Source organism: Rhineura floridana, chromosome 2, assembly GCF_030035675.1.
Source record: "Rhineura floridana isolate rRhiFlo1 chromosome 2, rRhiFlo1.hap2, whole genome shotgun sequence".
NCBI lineage: Eukaryota > Metazoa > Chordata > Lepidosauria > Squamata > Rhineuridae > Rhineura > Rhineura floridana.
In genome coordinates, this window is record NC_084481.1 from 169766556 (window position 1) to 169781504 (window position 14949).

Sequence of the window (14949 nt, forward strand, 5' to 3'; positions counted from 1 at the left end):
TCGGCAGGTTTCACTTTTCGGCAGGGGTCTGGAATGTAACCCACCATATGAGTGGGGCCCTACTGTACCGCTATTTTGTTAAAAACATCAAAGCTGTTTACAACACGTTAAAACAAAAAACCATAGGGGGGGGAAATTAAAAGTACAATAATTACCTTAGTAATTTACTAAATAAATAAACTAACATGCAAAAAAAAGTCCACTATTTTTTTTTAAACCAATCTAATAGTAATAGCAGAAAGAAATACTAATTTCCTCCCCAATTCTCACCTTAGGCAATATAGATACCTCTCACCTCCCCTCTCAGCTAGGGAGGTTAAGCCCTTCCCCACCAACATGCTGTCAACCTCTGGGGAACTGGAAGTAAAAAATGTGAGTGGTACCCTTCCAGCAGCCCCCAAAACAAGTATCAAAAAGGGGAACTCCCTTTCATATCACCCCTTCAGTGTTGAACCCCTGGGGGTATAAATAGGAAGTGATGCTCAGCTACCCAGAGTCCTCTCAATCACTACCATGCCTCCAGCCAGTTTTGCCACTCCACAAACAGATGAGGATTGTTTGAAGAAAAAGAATCAGCTGCAAAAAGTCCCAAACAGATGGGTCTTCTCCGCTGTTCCTCACATGATATACTTAAATGACCAATACATGACCATGAAAGAAAGGAATATCCACAAACAATATCTTAGATAGGATAGGGAATCTATCCTGTGCCATGGGATATCCCATGTGTTACAGCACTGTATGCTGAAAATGGATTTCATGGGACGGAGTTCTCTATTTAGATCCTTTGCTATTATAATCTTATCTTCTAGAATAAGCTGATTCTCACCACCTGCATGGATCTTGTCATGACAAGGTTTTGTCCCTAGGTGGCACTAGATTTACGTAAGAAGAACCCTGCTGGATCAGGCCAGTGGCCCATCTAGTACAGCATCCTGGTCCCATAGCGGCCAACCAGATGCCCATAGGAAGCCCACAAGCAGAACCTGAGTGCAATAGCCCTCTCCGCACTTGTGATTCTCAGCAACTGGTATACAGAGGCATAGTGCCCCAAACAGTGGAGGAAGAACATAATAGCCATTGATAGCCTCATCCTTCATGAAGTTGTCTATTCCTCTTTTAAAGCTATGCAAGCTGATGGACATCACTATGTCTTGTGGGAGCGAATTTCATAGTTATTATTATTATTTATTTATTATTTATTAAATTTATATACCGCCCGACTAGCGATAGCTCTCTGGGCGGTGAACATAACTATGCACCTTGTAAAGAAGTACTTCGTTTTGTCAGTCCTGACTTTTCCAACATTCAGCTTCTTTGGATGGCCCAGATTCTGGTATTATAAGAATGAGGGAGAAAACCTTCTCCCTATCCATTTTCTCCATGCAATTGACAATTATTGGAAATTAGAAATGGGACAAAACCAAATGACAAATAACTTCCATAAAATGGAAATGAATCTCTGATTACACACTGGATTTATATGTATGACAAAAAAATTAAGATTTCTCCTTCTGAAGTCAGGGCAGGAGATTAATGAAGTGATTAAAACAAAACAATTATTTACACTGAAAAAAGTGCCTACATCCTCCGTTTGCAAAAGACACACTTTTTTTAAAGGATAGGATTTAAAATGTATATAAAAAATAAAATTCTAGGAACAGGATATGGAACAAAAAAGGGGTAGGTAGTTTTATATTTGATATAAATATATACCTTCAACAACAACAAAAGCAGTCTGGAGGGGCCCAAGGTCCCTCCATCTTTTTTCGGCATGGGGTTTGAATGTCATGGGGATGTACTTGCCTGTAATCATACAAATTCATTGTTTATTAAGGAACAAGCTACAATGTCGCAGTATATATGTATCAGAAAACCTGGGAATATTAATATTGGGCTAGCAAGGGACACAAACAAAATGCATGTAGATGTACTCTTCAGGGCCAGGCCAAGACATTTTGAAGCGAAGGACAAGGTGGCACCCCAATCTGCCTATTCCATATACAGAAGCCAACAGGACTGGCAGTTAAATCTTATTTCAACATTGGTGATAGGACATCTGCCACTGCTCCAGAGGGCAGCAGGCTAGTTTATGAGCCACTGGGCAAGCAATATGGTACACAGAGAAAGGAATGTCTGGGGGAGGACTCAGAAGAAATGGTGGGGGGCTGCCACTGTTACCCCAACAGCACCTGCACCTGGGACAGCTACTTCATTCTGCCTAATGGTGGAGCTGGTCCTGACATTCTTTCTCAGAGGCACTCTTACTCAGCATCTCTGCATTATGAGGGACACAATCTTGTATTAAAGCTGGGAATTCCTGCATTCCTCACATCCTATTGCATCAGCAGTCTGTGCAGTTCTTGTATCTATAAACAAAGGAAGAGGACTAAGTCTTTCTTCCCTCTGCCTTCCAAGATCTGCAGAGTTATAATTGCTTCCTGCTGTTTGTAGAGGTACTCTAGGGTTTCTTTCACACCAGTCACTTTCTCTAAAATTAACATATTTCAGTCACTCACTTATTATGGAGAATCTGAGCAATGATGCTGCTGAACCATTGAAATCCAGTGTAACCCTTATAGCTCAATATACATGCTCTGCAATGCCCCAAAGCATTAGGACATTGGGGAAAATTTTAAATGGTGACGGTCTTGCAGCTGCCTGTACCAGATTGCAACACTGCTGCTGCCCTCCATTCTGATGAGAAGCCTACTGGGAAGCCCCACTGATGTCTGGGGCCCTCAGACCTGGAACTGGCCCCAACTGCATTTCTTCATTTCAGTGTTAAATCCCATCTAGTAACTACTAGAAGATAGAACTACATCATTGCCAACAAGATGCCCTCCAGATGTTGCTGGACTACAGGTCCCATCATCCCTGACCATTGGCCTTGCTGGCTGGGGCTGATGGGAGGCAGAGTCCCACAACAACAGAAGGGTACCACCTTGACTACCCCTGGATTACGGTTTACAGAAACACTCATTTTGAAGCACCTTCTTGAAATCAGAAGATCCAGCTTTCCAGAATTCACACATGGGGTTGTTTGCTGCCTTATGCTGAGTCAAACCTTTGACCCATCTAAGTTAGCATTGGTCTGCTCTGCCCGGCAGAAGCTCTCCAAAGTCTCAGGCAGATGTCTGTTCCATTACCTGCTACCTGAGATCCTTGCAACTGGAACTGCCAGGGACTGAGCTTGTGGTCTTCTCTACACAAAGCAAGCATGTGCTCAAATACTAACCAGTGACCCCTTCCTAGTTGTCCTTATTTCCTGCTTCTTGACATTCAACCACTCTCCCTCTCGCAGGCCCCATTCAGCAAACTTTCCCAATTTGTTCTATTGAAGTGTAGCATTTGCCTGTGTTAAGATGCCTATTTTAGTTTCAAGGATTCCTGGAATGTCATGTGTTCTTAAGAACCAGTGACCCACTCATCCAGCTTTTTCTCCGGTAAAATGTTTGTATTCTTGGCAACAGCAAACATTCTTCGGATAATATTTATGCTGCAATGATTAGTTCAAAATTAGTGGCTGGCTTGAATTTCTGCAAGATTTTCATGGCTTCCAACGCCTTACATGGATAAGGATTAGTATTTAGAGACCACAGAAGTAGTGAGGGTTTTTTTTGGGGGGGGGGAGAAATATTAAATTAAAAATTAAATTAAAGAGGGATCCTGCCTGTTACCACATGTCCTCATCAGTACATGTACACATGGTACTTGACCAACACATGTTTGGGTCTTTAGTGAAGAGTCAACAGTGCTCCACAGGGCAAATGGTAGAAGAGGGAATTTAGCAATCAACAAGCTAGAGTTTAGACTAAAAATAATAATAATTGACATTTATTATGCAAATAGAAGTAGCAATGTGTTGCTCCATCTTTAAGTTCCTGGTCATGGAGAATTAACAGGAAAGCATAGGGAGACTTGGAAGTGGCTTTTGCAATTCTCCCCTTTTCCTTTAATTCCTTGATCTCAGACACTTAAGGGAAGCACAAATTATTTTGACAGGTGGGTGGCCCCACCCACCTGCCAAGCATGTAACATCATAATAATGTCTTGTGATTGACAGGAGGGGAGCCATAAAGCGGGTCCTAATAAGGATCTGGCCTGTGGAGCCAAAAAAATTCCCCACCCTTGTCCTACTAGTTCTCCACTATGTAGTCTGACAGGGATTGGTCTAGTTCCCCTATGCTATTTAATATCTACATGAAACCACTGAGTGGGTTCATGCGGAGTTTTAGAGTGTGTTTCTATCAGTATACTGATGACATGCATCTCTATTTTCCTTTTCATCTTCTGCAGGAAAGGCAGTGGATGTGCTGAACTGGTGCCTGGTCACAGTGATGGACTAATTGAACTCCAATAAACTGAGGCTTAATTTAATAAAGATTGAGATACTGCCAGTGGTGGTTCACCTGACTGGTCAGGGGTGTGCAGCCTACTCTAAATAGGATCACACTCCCTCTGAAAGAGCAGGTCTGTATTTTGGAGGTCCCCCGGGAGCTTCTACTGTCACTTGAGGGATAGGTGACCGTAGTGGCGCAAAGTGCCTTCCATCAGCTTAGGCTGGCAGCCCAACTATGACCTATCTGGTTAGCGATAACTTGGCTACTGTAATCTATGCTCTGGTAACATAGATTGTGTCTTATGACTCCGACACTAACAGAGCACCCAGCCTGTGCAAAGATGGCAAAAGAAAACAAGCATTAGAGAGGGGACCTCTGGGAGGAGTAGAAAATGAAAGGCAAGGTATAAAGAATGTCAGGATAGTCTATGGAGAAACACACAGCATGAAAAGGAGGCAATACTGAGGCCATCTGGTAGCATTTGTGTTTGTTTTTCTTTCTTTTCTCTTTTTTCTCTCTGTCTTTTCTTTTCCTTCTGCTCAGCCTTTCTGCTCATTTGATTTTCTTTTCTGTTGTGAGCATGGAGGTATGGAAGGTCTGAGTGTGTGGCTGAACACACAGGAAAATTCACGGTATGGCCCAAGGAGCTTTTACTGAAGGATGACATTCTAAGGACATTGTGGGTGGGAACAAAAGTGGGAGGTTATGAGATTAAATGGGGATGAAAAAACCATGCATTAACACTGCTTTATTGACTGACATGTTTGGATTAAAATTAATACACTATAAACTGAAGAGCCAGATGGGCTTGTATGTAATACAAACTCTAACTACTCAAAATTCAAGTGAGAAATTCTGCAGTGCTAGAGCCTTTGTACATAATATTTCAGCCACTTCTTCAATGATATTGCAGTTTTCTGTTTGTTTGTCTTTCCTCTCCCAACAATTCTGAATGTCTCTGTTGTATTAATCTTTCTCCTCTGGTCACTGTGATCACGTCACTTCCAGAAGCCCAATTCCCTGCCTGCACCAATTCAAAGTAGGGATGGAAGGATCTGTCAGTTTTGGTTCTCTCAGTTCCTCATTTTTCTAATCTTAATCTTATTCTGCAACAATATGCGATTTTTTTAAAAATCCTCATGAAAATTCTCCAGCATCTTAGTGAGAATTTCTCCTACTAAACACATTTTTGTATGCAGGTTTGAGTCTAATGTACACATTTCTGCAAGCAATTTCTCCTAATTTCTAATTTTCTAATTTCCTAATTTTCACTAATATACTTATTTTTATGCATACTATCCCCTAATATGAGGTTGGTCTGGAAGCTGCAGCTGGTGCAAAATGTGGTGGTGAGACTGCTCACTGGGGCAGGGTATTGCCAACATGTCATCACTCTGGTGAAAGAACTGCACTGGCTGCCCATTAGCTACCAGACCAAGTTCAAGATCCTTGATTTTGTGTACAAAGCTTGGGACCAGGATACCTGAAAGATCATCTTACCCCTTATATACCCAGTCGATCACTATGCTTTGCAGGTGAGGGCCTCCTACAGATTCCATCTTATCAAGAGGACCATTCTACACAACATAGGAAGTGGACCTTTAGCATTGTGGCACCTACTCTTTGAAATTCCCCTTAAATATCTCTGTTATCTTTTCGGCGCCTGCTGAAGACCTTCCTCTTTCAACAAGCCTTTTAAAAAGAGACCTTACCCCAGACTGCATCTATGTTGGAATTGCTTTTTAAGATGTTGTTAACATTTTTTAAAAAAGATGTTTGTTTTAAGATTTTTTTAAGATGTTTTAAGTTGTTTTGTTTTAATGTGTTTTTTAAGGTGTTTTGTTTTAATGTGTTTTTAGAGATGTTTTAATATATTTTAAAGTCTGTTTTAAGATGTTTTAGAGTGTTTTTAGTGGTTTTGTTTGCTGCCCTGGATCCTGCTGGGGGGAAGGGTAGGATATAAATGTAATAATAATAAATAATATATGCATTTTTGCAAACATTGCTTAGTTGGACAACTGCATCACAAAATTCGGATAAGTGCAAATGTTGAAGGATGGCTGTGTTTCAGTTCTCACGTTGTTTTGGAAAGTGTAAATTTGATAAATTCAGCTTTAAATGAATTGAATTTCCCCTCCATCTCTAATTCCACTTTTTTCTCTCCACCTCCATGCCTTGGACAGGAGACCAATTCCATACTCCAGTAACATTTTAACCAATGAGTTAGGGCAGGGGTGGGGAGCTTCAGGCCCTGTGGCCCAAAGCAGTCCTGCAGCCCTCTTTCTGGCCCTTGATATTCTTTCTCCCCAGGCTACACCCCTCACTGGCTCTTTGAGTCTTTTTGCTTTGCTGGGAAGTGTCCTTGAACTCTGATAATGCTTCTTGCTTGTCTGAATGGAGGATAGAGAGGGGAGTGGGTAAGTATAGAAACCAGCCTACAGTACAAAGGTAAAATGCACATCTGTTGACCCATCCGCTTTTGCCTGTGGCCCCACTTACCACTGACATGTGGCCCTCAGAAGGTTGCCCAGAAAGGAATGCAGCCCTTGAGTTAAAAAGGCATGGTGTCTACATTTCAAGTAGTACCAGAGTGGTGTGGGATGCAAAGCAAGGCTTCCCCTCATCTTCAAAATGTTTGAAGCAGAATTCTGCTAGAGTAGTGGTAAGAGGACGGCTGCTGCTGTTACTCCATAGAAATAATTGCCTGAAGATCCTTTCTCTTCTTCCCATTAAAAGGGTCTCTGCTGCTGCTGTTGCTGGATACAGATGATGGGAAAGATGAACAATCTGATCAGGAATGACCTAGAATGCAATAATGCATGAAAGCCTTGGGCCTCATAGATAAAGGCAGGCCAGCAATTATCCCAGAAACAGCACTGGGGAATTGACAGGACCATTTGGCACAAATGCTTAGTGTAAGTACGCTTGAGAATCCTGGCTGAAATCCTGAAGGAAGAAGAAAGCCAAATCTGAAGACCAAGAAGAATGTACCTCTCACTGGGATTTATGTGGGAAGAAAGGGTTCAACCAAGGCACCTAGCTGCTACTGAACATTTGCTTAGTTGCACACACAAATATGTCCTAAACTGCACACATGCTAAGTTAGATGACAAGAGTGAGAGGAAGGAAGGTTGTGTACAACCCTTCTGATTTTGGTGCCCTTTGAGAACCAGTCAGATGCAAAGAAGGTAGAAAATAAAAGGAGAATGAGAGAAAGTTCTAGGGCTGGAACCATCTAAGGAAAAGTGGGCAAAGGTATGGAATAAAAAAACCGATATGATCAGTGTTCACACAAATAAGAAAAAAACTCCCTATAGTTGGTACCTCAGTCCCCTCAGACTATCTAGAATTACAGGGACTAGTTCCCCAGAATGCTAGATGGATTGTAACACTCTTGGGACATATTTCCACATATGGTGGACATGCCCAGAGATTCAGATGCTTTTCCAGTGTGTTCATCAAGAAATTTCTGCAATTACTGGGCAGGAGGTTCATGTGAGCCTGCAGTTATCTTTACTAATCATCTGTGGGTCCAAATGAGAACCTGATATCCAAAGATCTTATAATGTTTATTCTAGACTGGAACTGACAAAAGAATTGGACAAATGCAACTAAATTTTCTATGGAGTCCTGGTACCAAAGGGCTGGGAGACAGTTTTGCCTGAAAAAATAATATGTACTGTAAGGACACTTGAAAGAATTACACACATAACAGTATCGCGGGATAGCTTTAGTAAATATATAAACAATCAAGAGACACAGAGACAAGCACCCCAGATGTGTGGAAGGATGTTTTCCGGCAAAACACACCAAATAGGACTTAAAATGTGATGTGAACTTCTGGCATTGTTGTTTGTTGCCTTATTGTTTATATTATTGTTGTGTTGATTTTCAAAGAAAATAATGCTAAAGAAAGTAGGAGAACAAGATTATGCTCTGATTCATATTCTTCTTGCTACTCAGTGAATAGTTTCTTCACAGGTTCAATAGGGTCAATCCCTGACATCTCCAGGTAAGGGCTGGGAAGGACTCCCTGCCTGAAATCCTGAAAAGCTGCTGTCAGTCAGTGTAGATAATACTGAGCTAGATGGACCAATGGTCTGATTCAGTATAAAGCAAATTCCTATGTACTTGCCCTCTTGCCAATGTGTTGGGTTTTCCAATCTAGCTCACAGGCTGGCCACAATCTAATGCATGAGCTAGTCTGCTTTTACACAGGGCATTTGCTGTAGAAAAGCAGTGCTTTGTTTTCTGCATGATGTCATGAACAAAACATCCCTGTCTCATGTTTTCCCTATTCACTTCCTATGATATTTCAGAGTGCAGAAAACACGACATTTTATTTTTTTTAAAAACTCAGTAGAATACCTACACAATTTCCTGAGGCTTATATGGACTATTGCACTGCTATTCTGGCAGATTAGGTTATTCCAGCTGTTTTCTAGATTGCTCTAGCCATCTCCTTCTCGATGGCCCGTTTCTTTTCTCTAGGAATCAGCTCTATCAATTTAATCCTTCTTGTTCCAAATAGCATTGTCTTTATTATCAGTTTTTTATCTTCCTAAATGGATTGAATGCATAGTTCATATCCACCAGGAGCCATGTGTTCAGTATTGGGGGCCCAGTTCTGTGGAACGCCTTTCCAGGTAAGATCAGATAGGCAACCTCCCTGTTGAACTTATGGGACTTAGTGAATACCTTTTTATTTTGGCAAGCATTTAAAGTATGTTTTCTGGTTTTATGGTTAATTTTAACTCATTTTATATTGATTGTATCTTTTTAACCTTATTGTACACCTCTTAGGGCAGAGACACACTCATTGCTGCTGGTTCCAGTGCGTCTCCACCTCTCTTTTGTGAAAACAGGGGCACATGATGCTAGTCAAACCCCACCCCTTTTTACTGTAAAACCTGGTGAGATGATCTTGAGTGCGTTTTTTAAAAAAAATTCAGCTTCAAAGAGATTTCACAACTGATCGGCAGATCAAGCTGTTTTTCCGCCAGGTGGGGGAACTAATGGAAACACTTTGCTGCAGGCGACTAGTGTGCTCACAGCCTTAGAGACAAAGGTGTTAAGCAGTATATAAATGGTTGAAATAAATAAATAAATACATTTGCAGCTGGGGGGAGGGAGTATTTAACCCTCCGAATGAAAATTTATTTGTTTGTTTAGTTAATGAAAAGCATATGTAAGCTGCTTAATGTTTTTAACTTTTCTAAGCAGTGTACAATATAAAACAATATCATTAAAACAAAAATAACAACATAAAACCAATCAAATAATAATATGAGCGCATATAAAAAAGCAAATAAATACATAAAACAGAGTCTGTTCTTATGGGGCAGGGAAATCCTGTGCAAAAAAATAAGTGTTGCCATCCCTTCTCCATTTGGGGTTGGGGACGGAGGCCTGCCTGATTGGCTATAGAATCTGGAGGCAGAGTTGCTATTCCACTTCCAGCTTAAAGCACAGCAGCAATTACCGTACTGCTAAACACCTTTAACTTTGTTGAAGTCCACTGATGCCAATAGGTTTGTGTACAGCTACATCTATGTTGAGTTGTGGCCTCTGTCTTTTATTACAATGTATGATGTTCTGCTTCCCTAGAAACATCCAAATGCTGAAGCCTTTATGGCAAGTTTTAAATGTTGTCCTTTAATTAGTCCATTTCCATCAGCTCCACATGATAACTGGATGAGGCCAAGTGTTGGCAGGATGTAGCTGGTTCTGTGACAGATGGGGAAGAAGCAGGTGGCCATGCCCTGAAGCTCGATCATTTCCTGGTTGTGGCCCTTGGAGAATGAGCAGAAATGCAGAAGCCTTGATTATGGCATTGGTTGTTCATTTGTCAGCAAAGCAGAATAAACTCCAAATCATTTTCATTTCCCACTTTCTGGCAAATAATCAACTAAATATTGCATGACTTTGAAGATCTGTATGGCTTGCCAAAATCATTCAGGTTGTGACTCCACCCAGACAGATTTTTGTGGTGGTCTTTTATTGTTGGGAAGAATAATGCTAACAATAATAGTTAAACAATATTTGCATAGCATTTTCAAGCTTTCAAAGGACTTCACGTTCATCATCTAGTTGTAAACTTTACAAGAGCCCTGTAACGCAAGTCTGTGTTATTATGCTCCATATTGCAGATGACAGGGACTGACGATGAGAGAGAGTGGATTGCCTAAGGCCACCTGGTGAGTCCATGGCAAAGAGATTCAGACTGGGGACTTCCTGATGCACTTGCTGCACAGACTTCAAACTTTTCTGGAGATTAGGAAATAGCCGTGCATAATTATGTTATTGCTGGGATTGCCTACTCTAAGGTGCTTCATTTGGGACTGCCCTTGGAGATGACTCAGAAGCTGCAGCTAGTGTATAATGCCCTCTGCCTGCATCCTTACATACTGTATACAGGAAAGTGAGATCATATTATCAGGGATGTGGCATTTGCGTTGGTTTCCAGTGAGTGTCTAGGACTAAAATGTTCTACCTACCTTCACATGCTGGAACCTCCATACTTTAGAGTATGTCCAAATAGGAGCCCCACATTCTGTCCATGCTCTGCAGGTCAAACCCTGCCCAAGACTCCTTTCACTGTACAAAGGTAGAACATCAACTGTTAGAAGTAGACCTTTCTGTAGTGAGCTAAGGCTATGGAACATCTTCTGCAAGGAGGCTCTTCCACACTTTCTGAAGTGCAAAACCTGTTTATTCCAGAAGCTATCTGGTCAGGCCAGGCGCCAGCAGGCACACAGGTTGGGCACTGGCCAAGGGCCCCTGTGGCTGAGAGGGGGCCTTGCTGCTGGGGCTGGGGAGGTGTAGCACCCACGCTGCGATCTACACTTGCATCAGGTCACACAGTGTGTGCCCCACAATCTGATGCTGATGCGGAGCAGGTGCCACCCATCCAGGCAATATCCTTCCCTGCCACCAGTGTGGGCTGGCTGTGCCACTTTCCACATCGTCACACCAATGCATGCATACTTGCCATCATCTAAAATGGCAGCAGCAGTAGTGCTGCCGCATCTCTGCCACCACCTTCAACGGCCTACTGCAGTCTGGCGCCAGCCCTGCATCTGGTGCAAAAAACTCCTGCTTTTGCTGTAAACTTTGATGATGATGGTGAACTGCCTTCAAGTCGATTCCAACTTATGGCAACCCTATGAATAGGGTTTTCATGGTAAGCAGTATTCAGAGGGGTTTACCATTGCCTTCCTCTGAGGCTGAGAGGCAGTGACTGGCCCATGGTCACCCAGTGAGCTTCATGGCTGTGTGGGGATTCAAACCCTGGTCTCCAAGGTCATAGTCCAACACTCTAACCATTACACCACACTGGCTCTCTTACTTCTCTGTTTTCATTTGAGATTGTGATTTTATGTTGTTTTATATATTTCTGTGTGTTCTATAGAATGGCAGCATACAAATACTTTCCGTAAAACAACCAAGACATACAATCTGTGATAAGTCAACAGGTACATTGTTTCTGAAGACAAAAAGAGAAAGGAAGAAATCTACAGTGTACTTATCATTAAATGAACAATAATGGTCAAGTCAAAGGATACTGAGGGCAGAAATAGATATTATGAAAGATGCGGAGTTATCATCCTCCCAACTCTCTTTTTCCCTTGGTAAGTAGTATAACACACTGTGTAATATGATGTTATCATGCCACCGTATGTCTGCAGCAGAGGTAGGGAAACTCACAGCACAATCTTGGTCACAGAAGGTGTTATGTACTACTAGGATGTTACCAAGAAGAGGGCAGAAAGAGGTATGGAGTGACAGCATCTCCATATCTCTTGTAATACCTAGTGCTATCCTACCTCCAGGATCAAAGGCAGCATGCTTCTGATTACCAGTTGTTGGGGATCACAATCAGGAGGTGGCTATTCCTTCTCCTGCTTGTGGGATACCCATAGCATCTGGTTGGACACTGCAAGAAACAGGATGCTGGACTGGATCACTTTTTAGTCTGATGACTTTCTCACATTCTTAGTCATGCTCTGTCTCAGGGGATGGAGAACATCTGGGGTTCATCTATGTGATGTTCCTATATTAATGTATATATGGTAAGTGTTGTTGTTTTAGAAGATACATGGTAAGTGGAGTGAAAGAGGAGGAGGAGTGAATGGGCAGTAGAATGCGAGATGATTGGCTGAGTGTTTAAAATGGCTGAATGTATAAAAGGAAGAGTGAGAGTGGAATCAGGGGGGAGAAGAGAAAGAGTGGATTGCTTGGTGGGGTTTAGAGAGTTGTTTGACAGGAGAGAGTGGAGAAGGAGGGAGGTGGAGTTCGGATTAGTATTGAGTAAAACCATATGCTTATGTGCCTTAAGAAGAAATCTTGTTAATCTTGTTAGCTTTGTTATCTGTAATAAATACTTAATTTGGTTTACCAAAGGCCTGATCCTTGGCTGGGGTTTCACAGACCAGAAGGGAGGGTAAGGTAATGACCAAGGCTGAAGGGGAACTGTAACAAATGGTGGCAGCGGTGAAGAGAATAACAATACCAGTATTCAGAGTCTCTGGGAATACTAGTATTGGGACGTTACTGGTGGTTGCCTAGCAGGGGGATCTGTTGAGATCTGTGCTAGAGCGGATAGGTAAACCATAAGAGAGTGCGGTCCGGACTGGTGGAGTCCCTGGTGGTGCCTAGAGACAGGCAGTAACCACGAGCAGGTAGGAACCTGACAGGGAGAGCCAGGGAAGGACGCCTCACAATCTACACGGTGGTTTACTGTGTTTTTGGTACTACTCACATTTCCTTTAAATTTGCATGGTTCTCATAACATTACCGGCAAACAAGCTATCACACAGTTTCCCGCCTGTAAATCCGTACTAACCCAATCCACTGATAATACGAAAAGGGAAGGAAAAAATGTCTTCACTCCCTTTCTCTAGTGCTTTGCTCCAATGCTTTTAGGTGGGTGTGTCAATCGTTCCCCTCCCCATTCCCCCCCCTCCTCCCTTCGTTCATTTTATTTCCTGTAGGCTGACAAGCAATTTCTGGTTGCTCCCTGTGATGTTCCTGTAGGTTAAGCATCTGTAAATATGGTAAGTGCGGGTCTATTAGGTGATGTATGGTAATTGACTGAGGGAGAAAGGGGGTGTACATGGGTGAGAAGCTGAAGTATGCTGGATGATGATTGGCTGAGTGGCTGGCTGGCTGAAGGTATAAATGGAGGTTTGTGAGTGATGAGGGAGAGAGAAGTTGTTGAGTTGGTTGGAGTGAGGTCGTTTGATGAGGGTTGGTTGGCAGAGTTCTGAGGGAAGTTTGGATAGTATTTGGCTGATATTTAAAGAGTATATATATGAACAGAAACATAAAGAGTGACCATATATGAAACCATACGCTTGTGAAACATTCCTAAAGTAATCTTGTTATTTCCTGTTGTTAGTAAATAAGTACTTATTTGGTTTACCAAAGGCCTGATCCTTGGCTGGGGAATATACAGACCAGAAGGGAGGGCAAGGTAATTACCAAGGCTGAACAGAAACTGTATCTAATGGTGGCAGCAGCGGTGAAGGGAGAAATGGTAACAAGTCAAGTATCCAGAGCTTGTATGATTTATATATAAAGATACAACGGGGTTGGGAACAGCATAGGCACACAGTCACAAAGTAACAAGCTATAGAGAGACTCAGGCAAGGTCTCTGGGAGTATTGGTTACAGGAAGTGACTGGTGGTGCTGCCTAGCAGTGGGATCTAGTGAGATCTGTGCTAGAGCGGAGTGAGAAACCATATAAAGGACGGTCCTGACTGGTGGTGTCCCTGGTGGTGCCTAGTGAAAGGCAGTAGCCACAAGCAGGTGGGAACCTGACAGGGAGAACCAGGGAAGGACGTCACACTCCCCTCCAGACTGCTGGCCTTTTTTATGTTGCTGCAAATGGTGCCTTTATTTTCTTTCCCCCCTGACTTGTGCGCAAAAGCATAACACTGCTCAGACAAAGATTTGTATTTCAACTGCATCTTACCAGGAAAAACACAGATGTACTTCCAGTGTGTTTTTTAAAGGAACCTATTGCAGCTGGTAGAACAGACTGAGCATGCTCAATCCCTTTAGCAACCAGAGGGAGTGGAAATGTATAATTAGAGGGTGGGGCCACAAAGAAAAGGCGAGACTAATCCTCCCCAGAGGAATGCCTGCTTGTGTGAATGGGAAAAAGCAATTGGCAGCTAACACTGAGCAGGAACTGCAGACATTGCAAATGAAAAGCAAAGGTAAAAGAATATTTCCTACAAAGAAATGTTCCCATGAAGATGAGCCCTGTGTTTCCCACCTCTGCTTGATCTACCAAAGGGTAGGTAAACATAACCAAGGCCAACACATATCAGACCCTCCAAAAGATTCAGCTTTTTCCCCTTCAAAACTTGTTCAGTTCTCATTGACAGGCAAATTTGCAGCAGGATATCATTAATCATCCCAGTGATACCTGTAGGACTCTTCCTACTTCCCTACGAGTTGAATTGAACTAAGTTATTATTTCGAGGGAACTCCTTAAAAAAACTATTCTGTCTTTGTTTCAAATCTGCTTGTGGGGGGGGGGAAGATGGCTGGATGTGGTCATCTGTCCTCTAAAGCCAATTTCACAGACACTTAACC

General features: G+C 42.4%; 1 long non-coding RNA gene across 1 annotated transcript; it reads right to left on the reverse strand.

The window, feature by feature from the left end:
• Positions 1–9461: 9461 nt before the first annotated feature.
• Positions 9462–14407, reverse strand: LOC133378361 (uncharacterized). Its single transcript, XR_009760977.1, has 3 exons — positions 14321–14407; positions 10841–10940; positions 9462–10135 (listed from the first exon to the last, which is right to left on the reverse strand). It is a non-coding gene; the product is annotated as an uncharacterized LOC133378361 (long non-coding RNA).
• Between the last annotated feature and the right edge of the window lie 542 nt (positions 14408–14949).